Source organism: Gymnoscopelus microlampas (assembly GCF_963454915.1).
Source record: "Gymnoscopelus microlampas genome assembly, chromosome: 21".
Lineage (NCBI taxonomy): Eukaryota > Metazoa > Chordata > Actinopteri > Myctophiformes > Myctophidae > Gymnoscopelus > Gymnoscopelus microlampas.
In genome coordinates, this window is record NC_139958.1 from 41,814,199 (window position 1) to 41,837,074 (window position 22,876).

Sequence of the window (22,876 nt, forward strand, 5' to 3'; positions counted from 1 at the left end):
ATTATGCTAGCTCCATAATGATTAATGAAACAGTATAGTGTGACTATAATCTCTCAAGAACAGATTCTGCCCTGCGGTGGAATCTGTCGGAGGGGTTCGTCATAACGTGTGCGCATTGGCTACAAGTGGGCGTGCCTTCAGATCAGGAAGCGGGCCGCGCTTTACCCAATCAAATGTAGTGGGCGGGATTCACGTGTCCATCCACCCTTCCCCCCTCGAAACTAGCCGAAACTAATTTAACAATAGCGTCCTCGGAGCGGACAAAACCACGGATAGATATTCACATTTTAACTTATTCTTTCATCATAGAAACAAGTGGGCTTATAACCAAAACCATCCATGTTCTCTGGGAGAAGTGGTGTTAGTGTTCCGTGTAGAAATATTGTTAGTGGGAATGAAAACATAGTCGCACCAACCGGAAGTGATGCGCTGAAGGCAGACATGAAACCGGAGTTTCCCTGCGCACTAGGCTTCCATTTTCCTCCCGCCAGACCCCACAGACAATATCAGAAAACAGAGGTCGCTGTTTTTCATTTTCTGTGGGGTCTGGCTACGCGAGACTAGTGCGACTATAGCTTGTCCACTGCGCAGTGCACATGTATTATACCAAAGCGCTCGGCCCAAAACACAGTCGCCCCGCAGCGTGCCGGAAGAGGGTTGAGGCGGGTTCACGAGCAGCTCTTGCCAGAGATGACCCACGAGTCTCTGAGTTGTCTCAAACTCAAGTCCCCATCTCTGGCTCTGGCTCAAAATGCTGGTATCGGTATCAGTGAGTATGCCAATCTATGCCATTCCAATGTGATTTACCACATGATAATATTTCATTTACAGTCATATTTTGAATGCTTCAGTTGATGTTGCACCACGGTTTTGTACTGTTACTGTACTATTACTTTATATTTAACTTATATAACTTGTACAGTAGGAGTTCATTATGTATTTCTGGTAAGAAACAAAATATGTATCACTTATTTTGTATGTCTATGGCAAAAATAAAATATCAATGAAAATGTCCATCACAGGCTGGCATGGTAATGACCCCTGATTCTTACAGATGCACCACAGTCGTCACACCTATCCAACCAGCTAGATTATCTATCCTACACTACAGAAAACAGAAACCAGAACTTTCAGTTTCAGTTTCACATAAATGAAACTTAAAAACTGTAAGTTCCCTGCCTTGAGGGAGGAGCAACCTTGAAGATAAAAAGACTGTCCGTGGATAGTGCCTTTTCATTCACTTGCCTGCTTCTCATCACTCTGACATCAGCATCACAACAACAGAGGTAAGGACACAAACAGCCTTACATGGTATAGACCAGTGTTTGTCAACCCTGGCAATCGGACCTTTTTTGTGCCGTGAGTATATGCTAGCTGTGCCGAATGATTGATTGATTGAAACCTTTATTTATTCTCGAAAAGAGCATTGAGGTTCACCCTCATTTGCAATGCTGACGAGATTACATACACAAAAATCAACAATTAAGGCACATAAAACACAGAAACAACAAAATAAACCATAACAGAACATTTGTAAGTTAAAAACAATTACATGTTGAGGTAGGGAGATTTAAGAGCAGGTGATAAAATTGTCAATAGGATATTGGGGCATTAATTTTTAGCGTGAGTTGTAGAGTGTTCCATGAAATAGGAGCATCAAAGCAAAAGGCAGATTTCCCCAGTTCAGACTGAACCGGTGGAACCTCAAGTGTAAGCCAGTCACTTGAGCGGGTCTGGTGCTTTTTTTCCATTCTAATAGTAATGTATCAGCATTACTTTTATGACAGCACTCAGCACTAAGTGCCTTTTTCCATTTGTCATGGCTGCTGCTCAGCATCACAACAACAGAGGTAAGGACACAAACAGCCTTACATGGTATAGACCAGTGTAACCCTACAAACACAACCCTAACCCTAAAAGAGAGAGGGAGCGAGAAGGATCCTCCACAATTAAAGTAGACAAAAAGATATAATTAGCTAAATTATATGAAAAACATCTACAATGTTATAAGCGTCCTGCTAGTGCTTGTAGCACGTTATCTATTGTGAGATCATCAATAAATGTCTTCTTGCATTAATGTCGGTGCCATTAATTAATTAGGCCTAGGCTACTTTGTTGATATGGTGCTGAAATGTTGAAAAGCCCTTGTAAAATCGTACCACTGTACTATTGGCAAACTGTAAATAAAGTACTCAATGAAAAAAAAAAGGTCGCGGCGAGGGTGGGGGGGTGAGGGGGCGGGGGGCGGGGGGCGGGGCTGGTCTAGGTCAAGTTCAGCCCCCATGGTCGCGCACTAAAGCCGGCGCCACTGCACCTCATTGTCCATGAAAAGTCGGGCGTCCCGAAAATGAGCTCGCAGAAGCGCTCGTATATTTTGAAAATAGCAGATCTACAAGCTCACAACGGGTCGCATCGCGACAGAGCTTACAGATCTGCTATTTTAAAATAGCCAATGCAGCCAGATCTGCAAGCTTAACCAAATGACTGTTAAAGCAGTTTGTTCAAATTACTTTATAAAATGTTATATTTTCACAGGGATTATTTATTAGTGTAGATATACATGTAGGAGTGGATTATGTGTCCAGATGCCTGTCAGACAGTCAGACAATGCTGCTCCGGACCGCAGGTCTAGAATGGAATAAACGGGCGCAGCCAAATTCAACAACTGCAATCGACCAGGCGTGAGGTTTCAGCTTACAGTAGGATGAAGCCAACGTCAGGATATATTGATAAATGCCGAAAGTTGCGGTGGCTAACCGTGGCTTCTATTTTAGAAGCAGGCAACCCTGGAAAAGACTGCCATTGCCATTAGCTTGAAATCCCCACTGATGACATCATCGATGGGGTTTTCAAACTTTGTTTATTCATGCTACACTCGCTGCATCATACATGCAAATGAAGAGCGAAGACAAAGGCTCTGGTTGCCATCAGATTGAAATCCCCTCCAAAAATGTACCTGTCATCAACAGGTACATTTTCAAGCTAGCCACAAGCTAGCCATCTCTGAGACCCAGAGCAAGTAAACAATCACGTATTCTTTTTTTTAAGGCATAGGCTACACGTATATGGATCTTTAGTCCTCTGTTTTTAAAAAGAATCCCTGGCCACATGACAAAGATAAATAAAAATCCCTGTGCACACGTAGACGCAGAAACGCATTGATCAGCTGCAAGTTTCAATTTTATATCCGATTTTATATTTACATTTATTTTATATATAAATACATATACATTTTTAATCACATGTTAAGGCCCAATATAATTAATTAATACTGCAATAGCTGCATTATTTTAATAGCATACGTGAACACCATACGTAAACATAAACGAAAACAACATTATTAGGGCGCAGCTGCAGCGCAAACAGTAGCCATGGTTCACATGACCGGTGCCGAGTCCCTGGTTTACAGTGGTGTTCGATTTTCTTTACATTGCCAACTCTCACATGTACATAAACGTTCAGATTTCAAATATAAAGTGCTTACCCCCGAGCCACGGATGTTACAAGGCGATCCGGACCGCAATAAGTACCCGTATCTCCCGTATTGTTCAATAAAAAGTATTTTAATCCCATCGCTGGCCATTTTATTTTTATTTTATTTATTTTTAAAATAATGTATCAGAGTGCAATACACCTCCCAGCCATTAGTGTCGCATGGTTGAAAGCATCGGAGAAAATTTGGAGAAAATGGCCGGCGATCGGATTAAAATGCTTTTTATTGAACAATACGGGAGATACGGGTACTTATCGCGGTCCGGATCGCCTTGTAACGTCCGTAGCTCGGGGGTAAGCTCTTTATATTTGAAATCTGAACGTTTATGTACATGTGAGAGTTGGCATTGTAAAAAACACACCTATAAACCAGGGACTCTCGGCACCATGACTGTCATGGTATGACAGTCATGTTTCAGGGCTACGGAAACTGATGAGTTTTACTTCATATTCATTCCATGAGCAGCCGGAACGGTCGTCCTCGTCCCAAAACTCCCCGTCCCACGCATCTTTTGAGCGGGCCACCCGCGGCCGCTCCATGGTCGCTGGATTTTGACCCGGGGCGATTGTGTTTTAGGACGACAGACCCCGCAGTCAACCCGGGTGCGTGTGCGCTACTCGGCGCAGAGAAAGAGGGTTTTCTTCACACAGTGAATGAGCTACTTTTCCCACCACTGTCTTATTACAAGTAAGACGCGCGAACGCTGGAAGCGAACGCAGCTCGAAAATATTGTGTATTTACGGACTCTGTGTGTGTGTGTGTGTTTGTGTTTTGACTGTAGCTGCACTCTGGCGCACTCTGGCGCCCTCTGTCGGCCGCACCCAGGCAGTGCACTGCACACAGACACACAGACACACACACAAGCCGAGCAGACTTTCATAGTATGCTCCACTTGGGCGGAGGCGCGCGGCGCGCCTCCTTCCGCGTTCGCAATTAATTATGACATTATTTTGCCATAAATGAGCGTGCCTTGTTTCATAGACTGTGAGTGTTGCTCTCTCTCTCTCTCTTCATTTATTATTATAATGACCATGAGCGGTCCGGTGTTTATGTATTATTATATTATTTATCATTATAATGACAATATGCGAATGTGCGATGACGTCATCGTTTCTCAAAATGTCCGGATTACATGTCCACACAGATCCACTGAAACGCGTGTTTTGGAAAACCTTCACTTATTTATCCGTTTACAAAAATATCCGTTTTAGCGGCCAAAAACACCGTTTGCGTGTGGCTGAAAGGCCCAAACGCACACAGAAATGTGCGTTTAGAAAAAGATCCATGTACGTGTAGCCTAGGCCTAAGACTTGCAGCCTCCTGAAGGTGTATCTTTAGGGCAGTTTTGAAAGTGAGTAGGGTTTTACACTCCTTTACTTCTTTTGGTAGGGCACTCCACATTTTTGTTGAATAGGATGAGAACGAGTTAATTCCCTTTGTTGAGCCAAATCTGGGTTGAACATGATTCGTGGAGCTGCCTCTGGTGTTATGATCGTGGACTTCATTCACGGTGAAGTACAGAAGGTTTCATTGAGAAAGTTGAGAGCATAAAAAACAAGCAGCACTGCAGCATAGTTGACAGTCCAGCACGGCCTTGACCTCCTGGCCAGCAGCTTTCCAGTCCAGGAGAGTCTCGCCTCTCCTCCATCTTGATTGGACATTCGGAAAATAATCGATGTGCGGTGCTCATCTCCAAAAGTTGACAATGAATGTGTTAGTTTCCATTTAAAAAAAAAAATCTGTCTGTAATATGTCCTGTATGCTGGCTGGTTGTATACTTACTGTAGTGATCTTCTCCCTCTAAGCAGAACAATAATGTCTGGAGACAGAAGAGTGACCGGGAGTGTGAGAGTGCTGGGCTTGATGTTCAGTCTGCTGTGTCTGCTGAGTCTGGCCAACTGTCACCTGGACAGAGACACATCGGTACAGAACTTTGTTGTTACACTGTGTTTAATATTTGGTACCAAGCTCATTGGAAGTAACGGTAACACTTTACTTAAAGGTCGGGTCTAATATTCATTATAATCGCGTTTATAATGCATTATAATGCTCTTATAAGGCACACTCGTTATAGATGTTTATAATCATGTATGACAACTTATAACGTTTATAACGTATTATAAGTGCTGGTCATAATGCATTATAAGCTCAGCGGAACAGCACATTATAACTACCTTAACTTAGCTAGTTATTATGTATAATTATAAACATTTATAACAAGTGTTATGAAGCATTATAAGTGCATTATAATGCATTAATATGCATTATAATAACCCAACCTTTAAAGTGTTATCTGTTAGTTATAATGTGCTGTTCCACTGAGTTTATAATGCATTATGACCAGTATTTATAAATGATATTACAAGTTGAAGAACCTTTATAAGTTGTTAAGTATAATTACAAACATGTATAAAAAAGTGTCATAATGCCTTATAAGTGCATTATAATGTATTATAAATGTGGTTATAACATATTATAGACCCCTCATTCAAAATAACTGATTACAATTATGAACATGCCGAACCTTTACTGAACCTAATGTATGGCTTTACTTTTACCCACCAGGAGGAATTATTTGATGATCAATTTAACAATGCTTTGAAGACCATTGCAAAGGTGCGTTATTTAAATGCTGTGCAAGCAATAATGGAGAGAGATAATGATGCCAGTGTTTCACACTGTGAAGTCTGCTTGTTCCAGTGAGGCTGACGACGACGATGCAGAGATGAATAACCTCCAAATGAAAATAGAAAGAACTGGAAATCAGATCAATTACATAGAGAAGATTCAAGATGAGCTGTGACCAATCACAGTGCATCTTGTTTCCTCATACATCATAGCAGCAAGAAAACGCACGCGCGCACACATGCATGCACGCACGTACGTGTGCACACACACACACACACACACACACACACACACACACACACACACACACACACACACACACACACACACACACACACACACACACACACACACACACACACACACACACACGCAGGGTACCACTTTTATAGTCTTTGGTTTGGTTTGGTATGATTCGACCAGGAATTGAACCCAGACCTTTGTCCACCATTGTAACTAATGTGTTTCAGAGAACTCTCTGAGCGCATCAGTGTGCTTCTCTCCAACTGTTTGAATAAAGTCGTTTTGTTATTTAATGCCCTCATGGTTTAGTTCCACTCATTCTGTTAGAAGGCAGGGAACCATTGTCTTGTCCAGCTTTATCTTCATCATGTTTACTGTTAATTGCAGGAGCTGCGTCTGGCCCTAGAGAAAAAAAATACAGAAGATGTAAAGGTGAGGACATTTTAATCTGTATGGTAGAGTATGTTAATTCAATGTTAACTGTATTTGGTCTCCCTGCTCTTCTACTGAGACATTTAGATTGTGTCAAAGGTCATCTCTCCCCTAGACACAGGATTTGACGCAAATTGATGGTCAAGATTAAATTTATCCCCTGAGCAAGTAGGCTGGCTCTATTAGCTCAATAGTAAAAACTAAAATCAGCACTTGTGCAGGAAACCATATAATATATGTAAGGCTGAAGTGGTTAATGTATGTTTTGTAATAATAACAATCTACAAAGTAACTAGTAACTAAAGTTTCAAATAATTGTAGTGGAGTAAAAGGACAGTATTTGCCTCTGGGTGAAGTCGTCCTTTAAGGTTATTCTTTTATTTAAATGACAGTATCCAACATGGATATAGCTTTTTTTTTCACTCATCACAAGTTAGTGCAGCATTGGATAAAAACAAAATCTAAATCTTAAAGCTTATCAGTGGTGCACCACAAAATAATGTAAACAAATTAAGTGCAGAATAGTGCAGTAACAAAATAACTCCAAAAAAGGGGTTATTATTACATTTTTATTTAAAAAAATGCAGATGAAGAGATGCATAACCTCCAAATGAAAATAGAAAGAACTAGAAATGAGATCAAATACATAGAGAAGATTCTAGATAAGCTGTGACCAATCACAGCGCATCTTGTTTCCTCATACATCATAGCAGCAAGAAAATGCACGCACGCACGCACGCACACACACTCACTCACAACACACACACGACACACACATGACTCGACCAGGAATTGAACCCAGACCTTTGTCCACCTTTGTAACTATTGTGTTTCAGAGAACTCTCTGAGCGCATCAGTGTGCTTCTCTCCAACTGTTTGAATAAAGTAATTTTGTTATGTAATGCCCTCATGGTTTAGTTCCACTCATTCTGTTAGAGAAGGCAAGGAACCATTGTCTTTTCCATCTTTATTTTCATCACTCATGTTTACTGTTAATTGCAGGAGTATTGTCTGACCCTAGAGAAAGCACAAGCTCTAAAGGTGAGGACATTTTAATCTGTATGGTAGAGTATGTTAATTCAATATTAACTGTATTTGGTCTCCCTGCTCTTCTACTGAGACGTTTAGATCGTGTCAAAGGTCATCTCACACCTAGACACAGGATCTGACACGAATTTGATGGTCAATATTCAATTTATCCCCTGAGCAAGTAGGCAGGCTCTATTAGCTCAATGGTAAAAATGTCAGTACTTGCACAGGAAACCGGGTTCAAATCTGGGGTATAGGAAAGCACACTCAGCTTTAAGTCTGGCAAGAGTCATTAAGTTATTTAAATTTTAGGCTAATGCTAGGTTCATTGTTTACCTGGTATCTTTGAGGCACTACACTGTTCTCTCTGCACTCTGTGATTATTTACCTTGTTTATTGAATAGAGTTCATGCTTACTGTAATGCATTACCTGCTGTATGTAACACGTTACCCCATAACTGACTACAAATATGAACTTATCCACCAGGAGACCTATCAGTCAGCCATTAAATACATGGAGGAGCTCGGTGCTGAAATAAAACGCAGCAAAGAAACAATGCTGGACATCATTTCAAGAGCCCCCCCTCAAGACCTGCTGCAAGACGTGCTGCATAAGACGAAGTTGTTATATCTAAACTTGGACACCTCAGACATAGAACAGTTCATACTTAAAATGAAGAAAAGTGATGAGAAACTGGAGCGGAGCTTGGCTCTAGTTAAAAGGGTGTTAGAGATGGGTCCTAAGGAGGAGCTGTGACAAATCACAGGCCGGTTCCTATATGCATAAATATCAGCTCTTAATGTCCAACTTTCTCTTTAACCTCTTGGACCCCAGCATAGGGGTGGGCGATATGGCGATAGATATCGTCGCGACGATACTATGTCTCCACGATATGCTTTTTTAGAGATATTATATCTATCGTCATAAAGTGAGTCACTCAGGCATAGAGTGTGCACTCATATTCTATGATTTGCAGTTCTATACCTTAATTTTATAATTTATCGCTCTTGTCAGTCTGCACAACAGCAGTAATGGACGGAGAGTCAGGCTCATTTGGATATTCCAAAACCGACACAGTGCAAACTAAAGTTAATTGCAAAGTTTGCAATGTTCAAACGTCACTCGATATAACTTTTAACCAAACGCGGGTGAAACAGCGAAGGTGTCCCCGCATAAACAGTGCACACACGCACATGGACCTCGCGTATCGATTAAAAACAACAATTCGTACCTCGCTTACAAAAGCTTATCAACACCATGAATTAACATAGGAATGACCGACCTGGCTGGATGCATATGCAAATCAATGATCCATTGTGTGACCTGCTAGTCTACCGTTACTAGGTAGGTGTAATGCTAGGCTACTGTCAATTACTCTGAAGATTCTTGCAGGGGCCCTCATACAAGGTTATTATGATTATGCATGCATTTCATGGTATCACAACACCTCCAAGGCCTTAAAAACAAGGCTCCAAACATCCCAAAACAAACTAGTAAGGCTACTTCTTGGCCTCAATCACAAAACCCATCTAACCCCTGCTCATTTTGCTAGGATTGGATGGCTTAGGGCTGAGGACAGAGTACAGCAACTTGCTATCGGCCTGGTCTTCAAGATACACCACAACATTGGGATAATACAGGGGGCTGTATTTGTCAAAATACTTCCAAAATGTTCAAAGTCCACGATCATAACACCAGAGGCAGCTCCACGAATCATGTTCAACCCAGATTTGGCTCAACAAAGGGAATGAACTCGTTCTCATGCTATTCATCAAAAATGTGGAATGCCCTACCAAAAGGAGTAAAGGAGTGTAAAACCCTACTCACTTTCAAAACTGCCCTAAAGATACACCTTCAGGAGGCTGCAATTCGAAAATGGCCTCTGTCCAAGTCTTAACCTACCCCCTACCCCCCTACCCCTTTTCTTTTTCTTCTCTTGTACATATTTTTCACTCTTCATACCAGTAACCTGTAAGCTGATTGTATGACATTCTGTATAGTAGTGTGTATAACTGTCTGTCTCTTATATGTCATCATGATTTGTGTGCATGGGGATCTCATCTTAAACAAGCTCAGTGCTTAATGAGTCTTCCAGTTTAGTAGACCTTGTATTGTGAATTTGTACTTCCATGTACTGTTGTTCTCATGTCATCAATCAATCAATCAGTCAGCAGTGGTGGAAAAAGTAAAAGTATCAGTACTGCAATGCAGAAATACTCACAAGCTCACAACGGGTCGCAAAGCGACGCGTTGTGAGCTTGTAGATCGGCTATTTTCAAATAGCCGAAGTATATAGGGATAAAGTGGTTAATGTGTGTTTTGTAATAATGCAAATCTACAAATGTACTTAGTTACATTCCACCACTGACTGTCAGATGTTCTGTCTGAAGCAGTCTGTTACACTACTAACTCACCATCAAGCAGCCTACACTCAATGTCACATGATGCAACAGCTGGATAAAAAGGAATAGATTATCTATCTATCAGCAGCATAAAAAATAATATTACATCTATCTATCAGCAGCATAAAAAACTAATATTATATCTACATCTATCTATCTATCTATCTATCTATCTATCAGCAGCATAAAAACAAATATTATATCTATATATCTATCTATGTATCAGCAGCATTAAAACGAATATTATATCTATATCTATGTATCTATCTATCGATCAGCATAAAAACTATATTATATCTATATCTATCAGCAGCATAAAAACGAATATTATATCCATCTATCTATCTATCTGTATGTAGCCTGTCTGTCTGTGAACACATTAATTAATAAGATATGATGATTCATTATATTGTATAATATAATGATTATACGTGCCCCATGATCATATCTTATAAAAATGTTATAATCATATAATATAATTAATCATCATATGTTATTAACAATCATAAAATAATAATAAAAACGAAATTAAAAAAATGATGGTGATATATATCGTCTATCGTGATATTTCTTGAAAAATATCGTGATAGTATATTTTTCAATATCGCCCACCCCTACCCCAGCATGCCTATTCTGGGGAACGTGCGCCAAGAATAGCTGATCTACAAGCTCATATTGTGAGTTTATAGATCGGCTATTTTTGCCGAAGATATTTGCTTAATATTTTAATAAAGAATAGAGGGTTTAAGTGGTTAAGCCTGTCTTTTAGTTGTCTTATGTATTGTGCATTGGGAAACTGTACAATTGTCATAATTCAAAACGGCTTATTATGAATATAAGCCTAACATGGGATTCTGCTTAATTAATAGGCTGTACCTTGAGTATGTCACATCTGTAATTTCTTAAAATAAGTTTTCATTCTCTCTTACATTTCATTCTCTCTTACAACCCTTAAACCCTTATTGGGTGAAGGTGTCAAACCTGCATTCTGTTGACCTGACAGGTTGAGGTTGCCTTCCATTGGTGCTTAGCAATGCTCTCAGCAAACACTAGTACTAGACTGCCTCCATTCTGTTCTGTTACACACAATGCCATAGTCTTCTTTTTTTGCTTTTTGCTCCTGTTCTTGCACAGACCCTTTTAATAAACTTGCTTTTGATTTTGTAGACCGTCTCAGTATTTTTCTTCTCAGATGGTAGAACATCCACCAAAGTAACAGTTTTTGTTAAATGTTGTCACAAAATATTGACTATGTGGAAGAATATTTTGTTAATCCAACCTTGATGTGTTCATTAAAAGTGCATAGAGCCACCCTACACTTTTCAAATCAGCCTCATGGTGGCACTATAACAGACAGAATCATGTTTTGCCCTCTAACTCTTGAACCATAGGTCATACAATCAAAATGATTTCCCCCTTGGATTCCATGGATCATTACGCAACTCCCATAATAAGCCAAGCCAATTTTCACCTTGCAGGTTTTCCACCATGTTGTGTTATGCTTCAACTATGGTTCTTCCTATGGTGCTTCCCTGTCTTCTATGGCACTGTTTCCCAAACAGTGGGTCGGGATTCATCTGTGGTTCATGGACCCATTTCTATGGGTTCGGAGTAATTTTAATAATTATTTCAAAATATTTTCAAAAAATGTCCCAAAATCTAAATTTCAGACATTTTTCGAAACAATTTCATAAATAAAATAAAATAAACAAATACATTCCACAAATTAAAACAAACTTTTACGAAGTAGTGGTATAAAATAGCTGATCTACAAGCTCACAACGCGTCACACACGCACAAACGCACACTAAGACACCCTACTCCCACTGATAACACAGAGGCATCTGATGGAGGCAGCTCCATCTTCATACTCCTAGCAAGATCTGAGGTTGGAGTATACACGTACGACTGACAGGTTTATGATGCCTAAGCCAAATAAAGCTGACCAGAACACCGGTCAGTGCCCTCTCACTTGACCGGTCATAGAACGGTCGAGGTGATAAGGTGACAGCTAATCTCTGCCTTCATCAATAAAAATACTACCCAAACCCCCTTTGCCAGGAACCCACAAACTAACAAACAGATGAAATTACTTGTATGTTTGTTCAGTATTAAAGTTTATGCATACCAAATGAAGACAATCGTTTACCCTCCTTATGCTTTGATATGCTCAACTAGCGATGTGTGATAATGAATGTGTAATGAATGTGTTCCATGTGTTATAGTAGTAGGTAGTTTTATTATATAAGTTTGATATTTAGCAATAGGTCATGTTTAGACTTCTTGAGCCATTGTGAGCTCAAATTTGGAGATGATTCAATCAATTCCCTGACAAGTTCTACATTAAAGGGTAGAAACCAGATAACATCTCTCTCCTGTTCACAGCTCCAAGCTCCAAGGGGGGTTGGGGGGTTAACACATCAGATATGCTAATGAGCTATAGCTGGCACCGGGCCTGCTTTCTTCAACTTATACATACAAACATATAGGCTACTGTAAGTATAGAGAGTTCTTTGGGCGGGAACCCCTATTTGTAACTATACCTTTCAGGACGGGAACCCCTTTTGCGGTTCTTGTTGCACACACACACACACACACACACACACACACACACACACACACACACACACACACACACACACACACACACACACACACACACACACACACACACACACACACGGTGGGCGGTGGCATATGGACCATTGCAGACTGAACTGAGGGGGGCCCTCAGAGTGAAATGAAGTGAAGCTTATAAAACTAGAAAAAGTGCTCCTCGGAGCACAGGTCTCCGCCAGGTCAGGTAGGTTATTGTGGCCTCCTGGTGGCGCTATAATAGGCCAAAGTGAAAAGGGTGCCATTTCTTCTTAGGCCTTGCAAGGCAATCGGACACTGCATTTATGATTTGAGGCATTTTGTTCAAAAAATATGTTTTGCTAAATTAGACCTGCTGGTGGCGCTATAACAGGCCAATGTTAAAAGGGTGGCATTTGTTCCTCAACATAGTGTGAATGAGCGTGCAAAGTTTGACCGCAATCGGATGCTGCGTTCATGATTTGCGGCATTTTGTTCAAAACAAGCCACTACTGCAAACTTTAGATGTCAATCTTAGCCAATCAGGATGGAATATAAAAAATCAAACACATCCGTCTTGATCACATGACTATGCAGATCATGTGTACCGATTTGCGTGAAATTTGGATAAAATCGGAAGGAGTAATATAAAGAAATGTGTTTTACATAAGTCGGCCTCCTGGTGGCGCTATAAAAGGTAGATGTGAAAAATGCAGGGCAAAGTTTTTTCCTTGACTTGTAGAGAGTGCACATACTGTACAAAGTTTTACACAGATTGGTGCAGTTATAGGTAAAAACACAAACCGGGCTGTTATAGCGCCACCATGAGGCTGATTAGAAAAATCTCAAGTGGAATTTCTTCCTCGGCATAGTGGTAATGTGGGTGCAAAGTTGCACGGAAAGTGCATGCTGTGTTCATAATTTGAGGCATTTTGGTCAAAACGGAGCAGTCCTGCAAACTTTGGAAGCCATTTTTAGCCAATCAGGATGGAATATGAAAAATCTGAAAGACCCGTTTTTTTTTATGACTATGAGATACTGTGTACCGATTTGCGTGATGTTTGGACAAAATATGTAGGAGTACTGTGAAAAAATGTGTTTTGCAAAAAGCGGCCTCCTGGTGGCACTATAACAGGGCCATGTGAAAAAAATGGGGCAGAGGTTCTGAATTGGCATCCAGGGAGTGTGTGTGCACAGTTTCGCTGCGATCAAGCCGACGATGCGGGAGATTAGCTATCCACAGACGGACGGACGGACGGACGGACAGGGGTAAAACATACTCTCGCGCCATGCCTTTTGGCCTGGCGGAGACAATAAAAAAACGAAAGAAAAGGAAAAGACCATTACTGCAACAAAAGTAGTCAATAAAATATACTATAAAACATTGGCCAAATTGTCAAATAATATAAGAGAGAGGCAAACATGTTGAAAATAGCCGATCTACAAGCTACAACGCCTCTAAACGTGAGGCGTTTTGACAATGTTATTTTTTTCACAATATTGACTTGTGGAACGGAGTCAAACAAAATGGGGGGGGGGGGGGGGGGGGCGGCCTGAAAAGGTTGAGAACCACTGCCCTAGTCGGACCGAAATTATCTGAAATTACTACATTACCATAATGCAGCCTAAACGTGCGTTGCACGGGGCGGTCCTGCCATTACGTTAGTTACTGGAGTTGCTGTGGAGCTACACAGTTCTCCACAAGAAACAAGCCCACAACATACTGTACACCACCATCTACAATGGACTAACTGAGCAGCAATAATAACATTCACCGCACGAACGTGCATTGTTGACAAAGTGATTGCACAGCCACTGCAGGCATGACAACCACGTTAGCCTTAGATACATGCCAACTATCACAGCGCCCTGTCCGTCGTTGCTGCGACTGAATGTGATGGCTACAGCAAGCTCTCTGCGATGCCATTGTCTGGAAACTGCTCCTAGCATGACACAACCAATGAGAGCGAGCGCTTTCGTTGTTGCTAAGATACGATGTATGGCACATGGGTCTCTGCCCCATAGCTTGTAGATCTCTCACACATGATTGGCGTAGCCTGCATTGCCAGGTCTGACTTTTTGTATAAGCGATTTTGGGCTTATTTGGGCGCGCTTTTGGGCTCGTTTCCATAGACCACAGCAGTGCTTGTTTCTTTCCCGTGACGGATGTGGCAAAAAAGGTGCCAAACGAACCATCCGGAAGTAAATTGCGAGATGAAATATATAGCACTTTTTGATTATTAGAGAAGGAGACACATGTGAAGGTGAAAAATTAAATGTAGGAGATTATATAGTTTTTCATGAGCGATTTTTGTAGCAAGTTGTGAGAGAATTGGGCCACTCCTGTGGGCGGGGGGCTCAATAGAACCATTGGGGTTTGAGAAGGAGACGCTCTCTGATTGAGTGGTAGGATAATAATAATAAAAAATTAACCAATAACTAAAGTTTTCAAATATTTTTTTTGGAGTAAAAGTATAATATTTGCCTCTGAGATGTAGTGGAGTAGAAATAAAAGTACTGAAAATTGGAAATAGTCCTGTAAAGAAAAAAAAAAACTCAACATTGTAGGCCTACTTGAGTAAATGTACTTTGTTACCTTACACCACTGTTTCTCTGAAGGTAGTTCATCTTCCTCGGTCATCCATGTGAGAAGCATCCAGGCGTGTATACAGGCATGTGAGGATTCTCCTCTCTGAGTCTCTGCAGCAGCTCACAGGACTCTCTCTGCTGGCCCTTCCATCAGAAAGTCACTCATTTCAGGCACGGCTTCTTCGCTGTCTCTGCAGACGGCGACAATCTGGTGCAGTCGACGAGGTGTTCTTCTGACCTGCAGCGTGCCGGAAGAGGGTTGAGGCGAGTTCACGAGCAGCTCTTGCCAGAGATGACCCACGAGTCTCTGAGTTGTCTCAAACTCAAGTCCCCGTCTCCGGCTCTTGCAAAATGCTGGTATCGGTATCAGTGAGTATGCCAATCTATGCCATTCCAATGTCATTTACGACATGATGATATTTCATTTACAGTCATATTTTGAATGCTTCAGTTGATGTTGCACCACTGTTTTGTACTGTTACTGTACTATTTACTTTATATTTAACTTATATAACTTGTACATTAGGAGTTCATTATGTATTTCTGGCAAGAAACAAAATATTTATCACTTATTTTGTATGTCTATGGCAAAAATAAAATATCAATGAAAATGTCCATCACAGGCTGGCATGGTAATGACCCCTGATTCTTACAGATGCACCACAGTCGTCACACCTATCCAACCAGCTAGATTGTCTATCCTACACTACAGAAACCAGAAACCAGAACTTACAGTTTCAGTTTCACATAAATGAAACTGAAACTTAAGTTTCCTGCCTTGAGGGAGGAGCAACCTTGAAGATAAAAAGACTGTCCGTGGATAGTGCCTTTTCATTCACTTGCCTGCTTCTCATCACTCTGACATCAGCATCACAACAACAGAGGTAAGGACACAAACAGCCTTACATGGTATAGACCAGTGTTTGTCAACCCTGGCAATCAGACCTTTTTTGTGCCGTGAGTATATGCTAGCTGTGCCGAATGATTGATTGATTGAAACCTTTATTTATTATCGAAAAGAGCATTGAGGTTCACCCTCATTTGCAATGCTGACGAGATTACATACACAAAAATCAACAATTAAGGCACATAAAACACAGAAACAACAAAATAAACCATAACAGAACATTTGTAAGTTAAAAACAATTACATGTTGAGGTAGGGAGATTTAAGAGCAGGTGATACAATTGTCAATAGGCATTAATTTTTAGCGTGAGTTGTAGAGTGTTCCATGAAATAGGAGCATCAAAGCAAAAGGCAGATTTCCCCAGTTCAGACTGAACCGGTGGAACCTCAAGTGTAAGCCAGTCACTTGAGCGGGTCTGGTGCTTTTTTTCCATTCTAATAGTAATGTATCAGCATTACTTTTATGACAGCACTCAGCACTAAGTGCTTTTTTCCATTCGTCATGGCTGCTGCTCAGCATCACAACAACAGAGGTAAGGACACAAACAGCCTTACATGGTATAGACCAGTGTAACCCTACAAACACAACCCTAACCCTAAAAGAGAGAGGGAGCTAGAAGGATCCTCCACAATTAAAGTAGACAAAAAGACATAATTAGCTGAATTATATTAAAAACATCTACAATGTTATAAGCGTCCTGCTAGTGCTTGTAGCACGTTATCTATTGTGAGATCATCAATAAATGTCTTCTTGCATTAATGTCGGTGCAATGCCATTAATTAATTAGGCCTAGGCTACTTTGTTGATATGGTGCTGAAATGTTGAAACGCCCTTGTAAAATCGTACCACTGTACTATTGGCAAACTGTAAATAAAGTACTCAATGAAAAAAAAAGGTTGTGGCGAGGGTGAGGGGGCGGGGGGGCGGGGCTGGTCTAGGTCAAGTTCAGCCCCCATGGTCGCGCACTAAAGCCGGCGCCACTGCACCTCATTGTCCATGAAAAGTCGAGAGTCCCGAAAATGCGCTCGCAGAAGAGACTGAGGCTGATGATGACGATGCAGAGATGAATAACGTCTAAATGAAAATAGAAAGAACTAGAAATCAGATCAATTACATAGAGAAGATTCAAGATGAGCTGTAACCAATCACAGTGCATCTTGTTTCCTCATTACATCATAGCAGCAAGAAAACGCGAGCGCGCGCACACACACACACACACACACACACACACACACACACACACACACACACACACACACACACACACACACACACACACACACACACACACACACACACACACACACACACACACACACACACACACACACACACACACACGCTGGGTACCACTTTTATAGTCTTTGGTTTGGTATGACTCGAACAGGAAGTCCACCATTGTAACTAATGTGTTTCAGAGAACTCTCTGAGCGCATCAGTGTGCTTCTCTCCAACTGTTTGAATAAAGTCGTTTTGTTATTTCATGACCTCATGGTTTAGTTCCACTCATTCTGTTAGAAGGCAAGGAACCATTGTCTTGTCCATCTTTATCTTCATCACTTATGTTTACTGTTATTTGCAGGAGCTGCGTCGGACCACAGAGAAAAAGAGAGCAGACGTTTTAAAGGTGAGGACCTTTATAATCTGTATGGTAGAGTATGTTAATTAAATATTAACTGTATTTTGTCTCCCTGCTCTTCTATTGAGACATTTAGATTGTGTCAAAGGTCATCTCTCACCTAGACCATATAATATATGTAAGGCTGAAGTTGTTAATGTATGTTTTGTAATAATACAAATCTACAAAGTTACTTGTAACTAAAGTTTTCAAATAATTGTAGTGGAGTAAAATGACAGTATTTGCCTCTGGGTGAAGTCGTCCTTTAAGGTTATTTTTTTATTTAAATGACAGTATCCAACATGGATATAGCTTGTTTTCCATTCATCACAAGTTAGTGCAGCATTGGATAAAAACAAAATCTAAATCTTAAAGCTTATCAGTGGTGCACCACAAAATAATGTAAACAAGTGCAAGTGCAGAATAGTGCAGTAACAAAATAACTCCACTTAAAAGAGGTTGTCATTACATTTTTATATTAAAAAATCATACCCAGTGTGAAGTGGGCGGTGTGTGGTGGCGAGGGTGAGGGGGCGGGGGGGCGGGGCTGGTCTAGGTCAAGTTCAGCCCCCATGGTCGCGCACTAAAGCCGGCGCCACTGCACCTCATTGTCCATGAAAAGTCGAGAGTCCCGAAAATGCGCTCGCAGAAGCGCTCGTATATTTTGAAAATAGCAGATCTACAAGCTCACAACGGGTCGCATCGCGACAGAGCTTACAGATCTGCTATTTTAAAATAGCCAATGCAGCCAGATCTGCAAGCTTAACCAAATGACTGTTAAAGCAGTTTGTTCAAATTGCTTTATAAAATGTTATATTTTCACAGGGATTATTTATTAGTGTAGATATACATGTAGGAGTGGATTATGTGTCCAGATGCCTGTCAGACAGTCAGACAATGCTGCTCCGGACCGCAGGTCTAGAATGGAATAAGCGGGCGCAGCCAAATTCAACAACTGCAATCGACCAGGCGTGAGATTTCAGCTTACAGTAGGATGAAGCCAACGTCAGGATATATTGATAAATGCCGAAAGTTGCGGTGGCTAACCGTGGCTACTATTTTAGAAGCAGGCAACCCTGGAAAAGACTGCCATTGCCATTAGCTTGAAATCCCCACTGATGACATCATCGATGGGGTTTTCAAACTTTGTTTATTCATGCTACACTCGCTGCATCAAACATGCAAATGAAGAGCGAAGACAAAGGCTCTGGTTGCCATCAGATTGAAATCCCCTCCAAAAATGTACCTGTCATCAACAGGTACATTTTCAAGCTAGCCACAGCTCATATCTGAGACCCAGAGCAAGTAAACAATGACGTATTCTTTTTTTAAGGCATAGGCTACACGTATATGGATCTTTAGTCCTCTGTTTTTAAAAAGAATCCCTGGCCACATGACAAAGATAAATAAAAATCCCTGTCCACACATAGACGCAGAAACGCATTGATCAGCTGCAAGTTTCAATTTTATATCAGATTTTATATTTACATTTATTTTATATATAAATACATATACATTTTTAATCACATGTTAAGGCCCAATATAATTAATTAATACTGCAATAGCTGCATTATTTTAATAGCATACGTGAACACCATACGTAAACATAAACGAAAACAACATTATTAGGGCGCAGCTGCAGCGCAAACAGTAGCCATGGTTCACATGACCGGTGCCGAGTCCCTGGTTTACAGTGGTGTTCGATTTTCTTTACATTGCCAACTCTCACATGTACATAAACATTCAGATTTCAAATATAAAGTGCTTACCCCCGAGCCACGGATGTTACAAGGCGATCCGGACCGCAATAAGTACCCGTATCTCCCGTATTGTTCAATAAAAAGTATTTTAATCCCATCGCTGGCCTTTTTTTTAGTTTTTTTATTATTTTTTTAATAATGTATCAGAGTGCAATACACCTCCCAACCATTAGTGTCGCACGGTTGAAAGCATCGGAGAAAATTTGGAGAAAATGGCCGGCGATCGGATTAAAATGCTTTTTATTGAACAATACGGGAGATACGGGTACTTATCGCGGTCCGGATCGCCTTGTAACGTCCGTAGCTCGGGGGTAAGCTCTTTATATTTGAAATCTGAACGTTTATGTACATGTGAGAGTTGGCATTGTAAAAAACACACCTATAAACCAGGGACTCTCGGCACCATGACTGTCATGGTATGACAGTCATGTTTCAGGGCTACGGAAACTGATGAGTTTTACTTCATATTCATTCCATGAGCAGCCGGAACGGTCGTCCTCGTCCCAAAACTCCCCGTCCCACGCACCTTTTGAGCGGGCCACCCGCGGCCGCTCCATGGTCGCTGGATTTTGACCCGGGGCGATTGTGTTTTAGGACGACAGACCCTGCAGTCAACCCGGGTGCGTGTGCGCTACTCGGCGCAGAGAAAGAGGGTTTTCTTCACACAGTGAAGAGCTACTTTTCCCACCACTGTCTTATTATTAATTATGACATTATTTTGCCATAAATGAGCGTGCCTTGTTTCATAGACTGTGAGTGTTGCTCTCTCTCTCTCTCTTCATTTATTATTATAATGACCATGAGCGGTCCGGTGTTTATGTATTATTATATTATTTATTATTATAATGACCATGTGCGAATGTGCGATGACGTCATCGTTTCTCAAAATCTCCGGATTACATGTCCACACAGATCCACTGAAACGCATGTTTTGGAAAACCTTCACTTATTTATCCGTTTACAAAAATATACGTTTTAGCGGCCAAAAACACCGTTTGCGTGTGGCTGAAAGGCCCAAACTCACACAAAAATGTGCGTTTAGAAAAAGATCCATGTACGTGTAGCCTAGGCCTAAGACTTGCAGCCTCCTGAAGGTGTATCTTTAGGGCAGTTTTGAAAGTGAGTAGGGTTTTACACTCCTTTACTTCTTTTGGTAGGGCATTCCACATTTTTGTTGAATAGGATGAGAACGAGTTCATTCCCTTTGTTGAGCCAAATCTGGGTTGAACATGATTCGTGGAGCTGCCTCTGGTGTTATGATCGTGGACTTCATTCACGGTGAAGTATAGAAGGTTTCATTGAGAAAGTTGAGAGCATAAAAAACAAGCAGCACTGCAGCATAGTTGACAGTCCAGCACGGCCTTGACCTCCTGGCCAGCAGCTTTCCAGTCCAGGAGAGTCTCGCCTCTCCTCCATCTTGATTGGACATTCGGAAAATAATCGATGTGCGGTGCTCATCTCCAAAAGTTGACAATGAATGTGTTAGTTTCCATTTTTTTTTTTTAAATCTGTCTGTAATATGTCCTGTATGCTGGCTGGTTGTATACTTACTGTAGTGATCTTCTCCTCTAAGCAGAACAATAATGTCTGGAGACAGAAGAGTGACCGGGAGTGTGAGAGTGCTGGGCTTGATGTTCAGTCTGCTGTGTCTGCTGAGTCTGGCCAACTGTCACCTGGACAGAGACACATCGGTACAGAACTTTGTTGTTACACTGTGTTTAATATTTAGTACCAAGCTCATTGGAAGTGACGGTAACACTTTACTTAAAGGTCGGGTCTAATATTCATTATAATCGCGTTTATAATGCATTATAATGCTCTTATAAGGCACACTCGTTATAGATGTTTATAATCATGTATGACAACTTTTAACGTTTATAACGTATTATATGTGCTGGTCATAATGCATTATAAGCTCAGTGGAACAGCACATTATAACTACCTTAACTTAGCTAGTTATTATGTATAATTATAAACATTTATAACGAGTGTTATGAAGCATTATAAGTGCATTATAATGCATTAATATGCATTATAATAACCCAACCTTTAAAGTGTTATCTGTTAGTTATAATGTGCTGTTCCACTGAGTTTATAATGCATTATGACCAGCATTTATAAATGATATTACAAGTTGAAGAAGTTGTTATGCATAATTACAAACATGTATAACAAGTGTCATAATGCCTTATAAGTGCATTATAATGTATTATAAATGTGGTTTTAACATATTATAGACCCCTCATTCAAAATAACTGATTACAATTATGAACATGCCGAACCTTTACTGAACCTACTGTAATGTATGGCTTTACTTTTACCCACCAGGAGGAATTATTTGATGATGAATTTAACAATGCTTTGAAGACCATTGCAAAGGTGCGTTATTTAAATGCTGTGCAAGCAATAATGGAGAGAGATAATGATGCCAGTGTTTCACATTGTGAAGTCTGCTTGTTCCAGTGAAAGAGACTGAGGCTGATGATGACGATGCAGAGATGAATAACCTCCAAATGAAAATAGAAAGAACTAGAAATCAGATCAATTACAAAGAGAAGATTCAAGATGAGCTGTGACCAATCACAGTGCATCTTGTTTCCTCATACATCATAGCAGCAAGAAAACGCGCACACACACACACACACACACACACACACACACACACACACACACACACACACACACACACACACACACACACACACACACACACACACACACACGCTGGGTACCACTTTTATAGTCTTTGGTTTGGTATGACTCGAACAGGAAGTCCACCATTGTAACTAATGTGTTTCAGAGAACTCTCTGAGCGCATCAGTGTGCTTCTCTCCAACTGTTTGAATAAAGTCGTTTTGTTATTTCATGACCTCATGGTTTAGTTCCACTCATTCTGTTAGAAGGCAAGGAACCATTGTCTTGTCCATCTTTATCTTCATCACTTATGTTTACTGTTATTTGCAGGAGCTGCGTCGGACCACAGAGAAAAAGAGAGCAGACGTTTTAAAGGTGAGGACCTTTATAATCTGTATGGTAGAGTATGTTAATTAAATATTAACTGTATTTTGTCTCCCTGCTCTTCTATTGAGACATTTAGATTGTGTCAAAGGTCATCTCTCACCTAGACCATATAATATATGTAAGGCTGAAGTGGTTAATGTATGTTTTGTAATAATACAAATCTACAAAGTTACTTGTAA

General features: G+C 40.7%; 1 long non-coding RNA gene across 1 annotated transcript; it reads left to right on the forward strand.

Moving 5' to 3' along the window:
• Positions 1–1,224: 1,224 nt before the first annotated feature.
• On the forward strand, positions 1,225–21,341 carry LOC311037007. Its single transcript, XR_014599915.1, has 3 exons — positions 1,225–1,286; positions 16,216–16,275; positions 21,253–21,341. It is a non-coding gene; the product is annotated as an uncharacterized lncRNA (long non-coding RNA).
• The last annotated feature ends 1,535 nt before the right edge of the window (positions 21,342–22,876 follow it).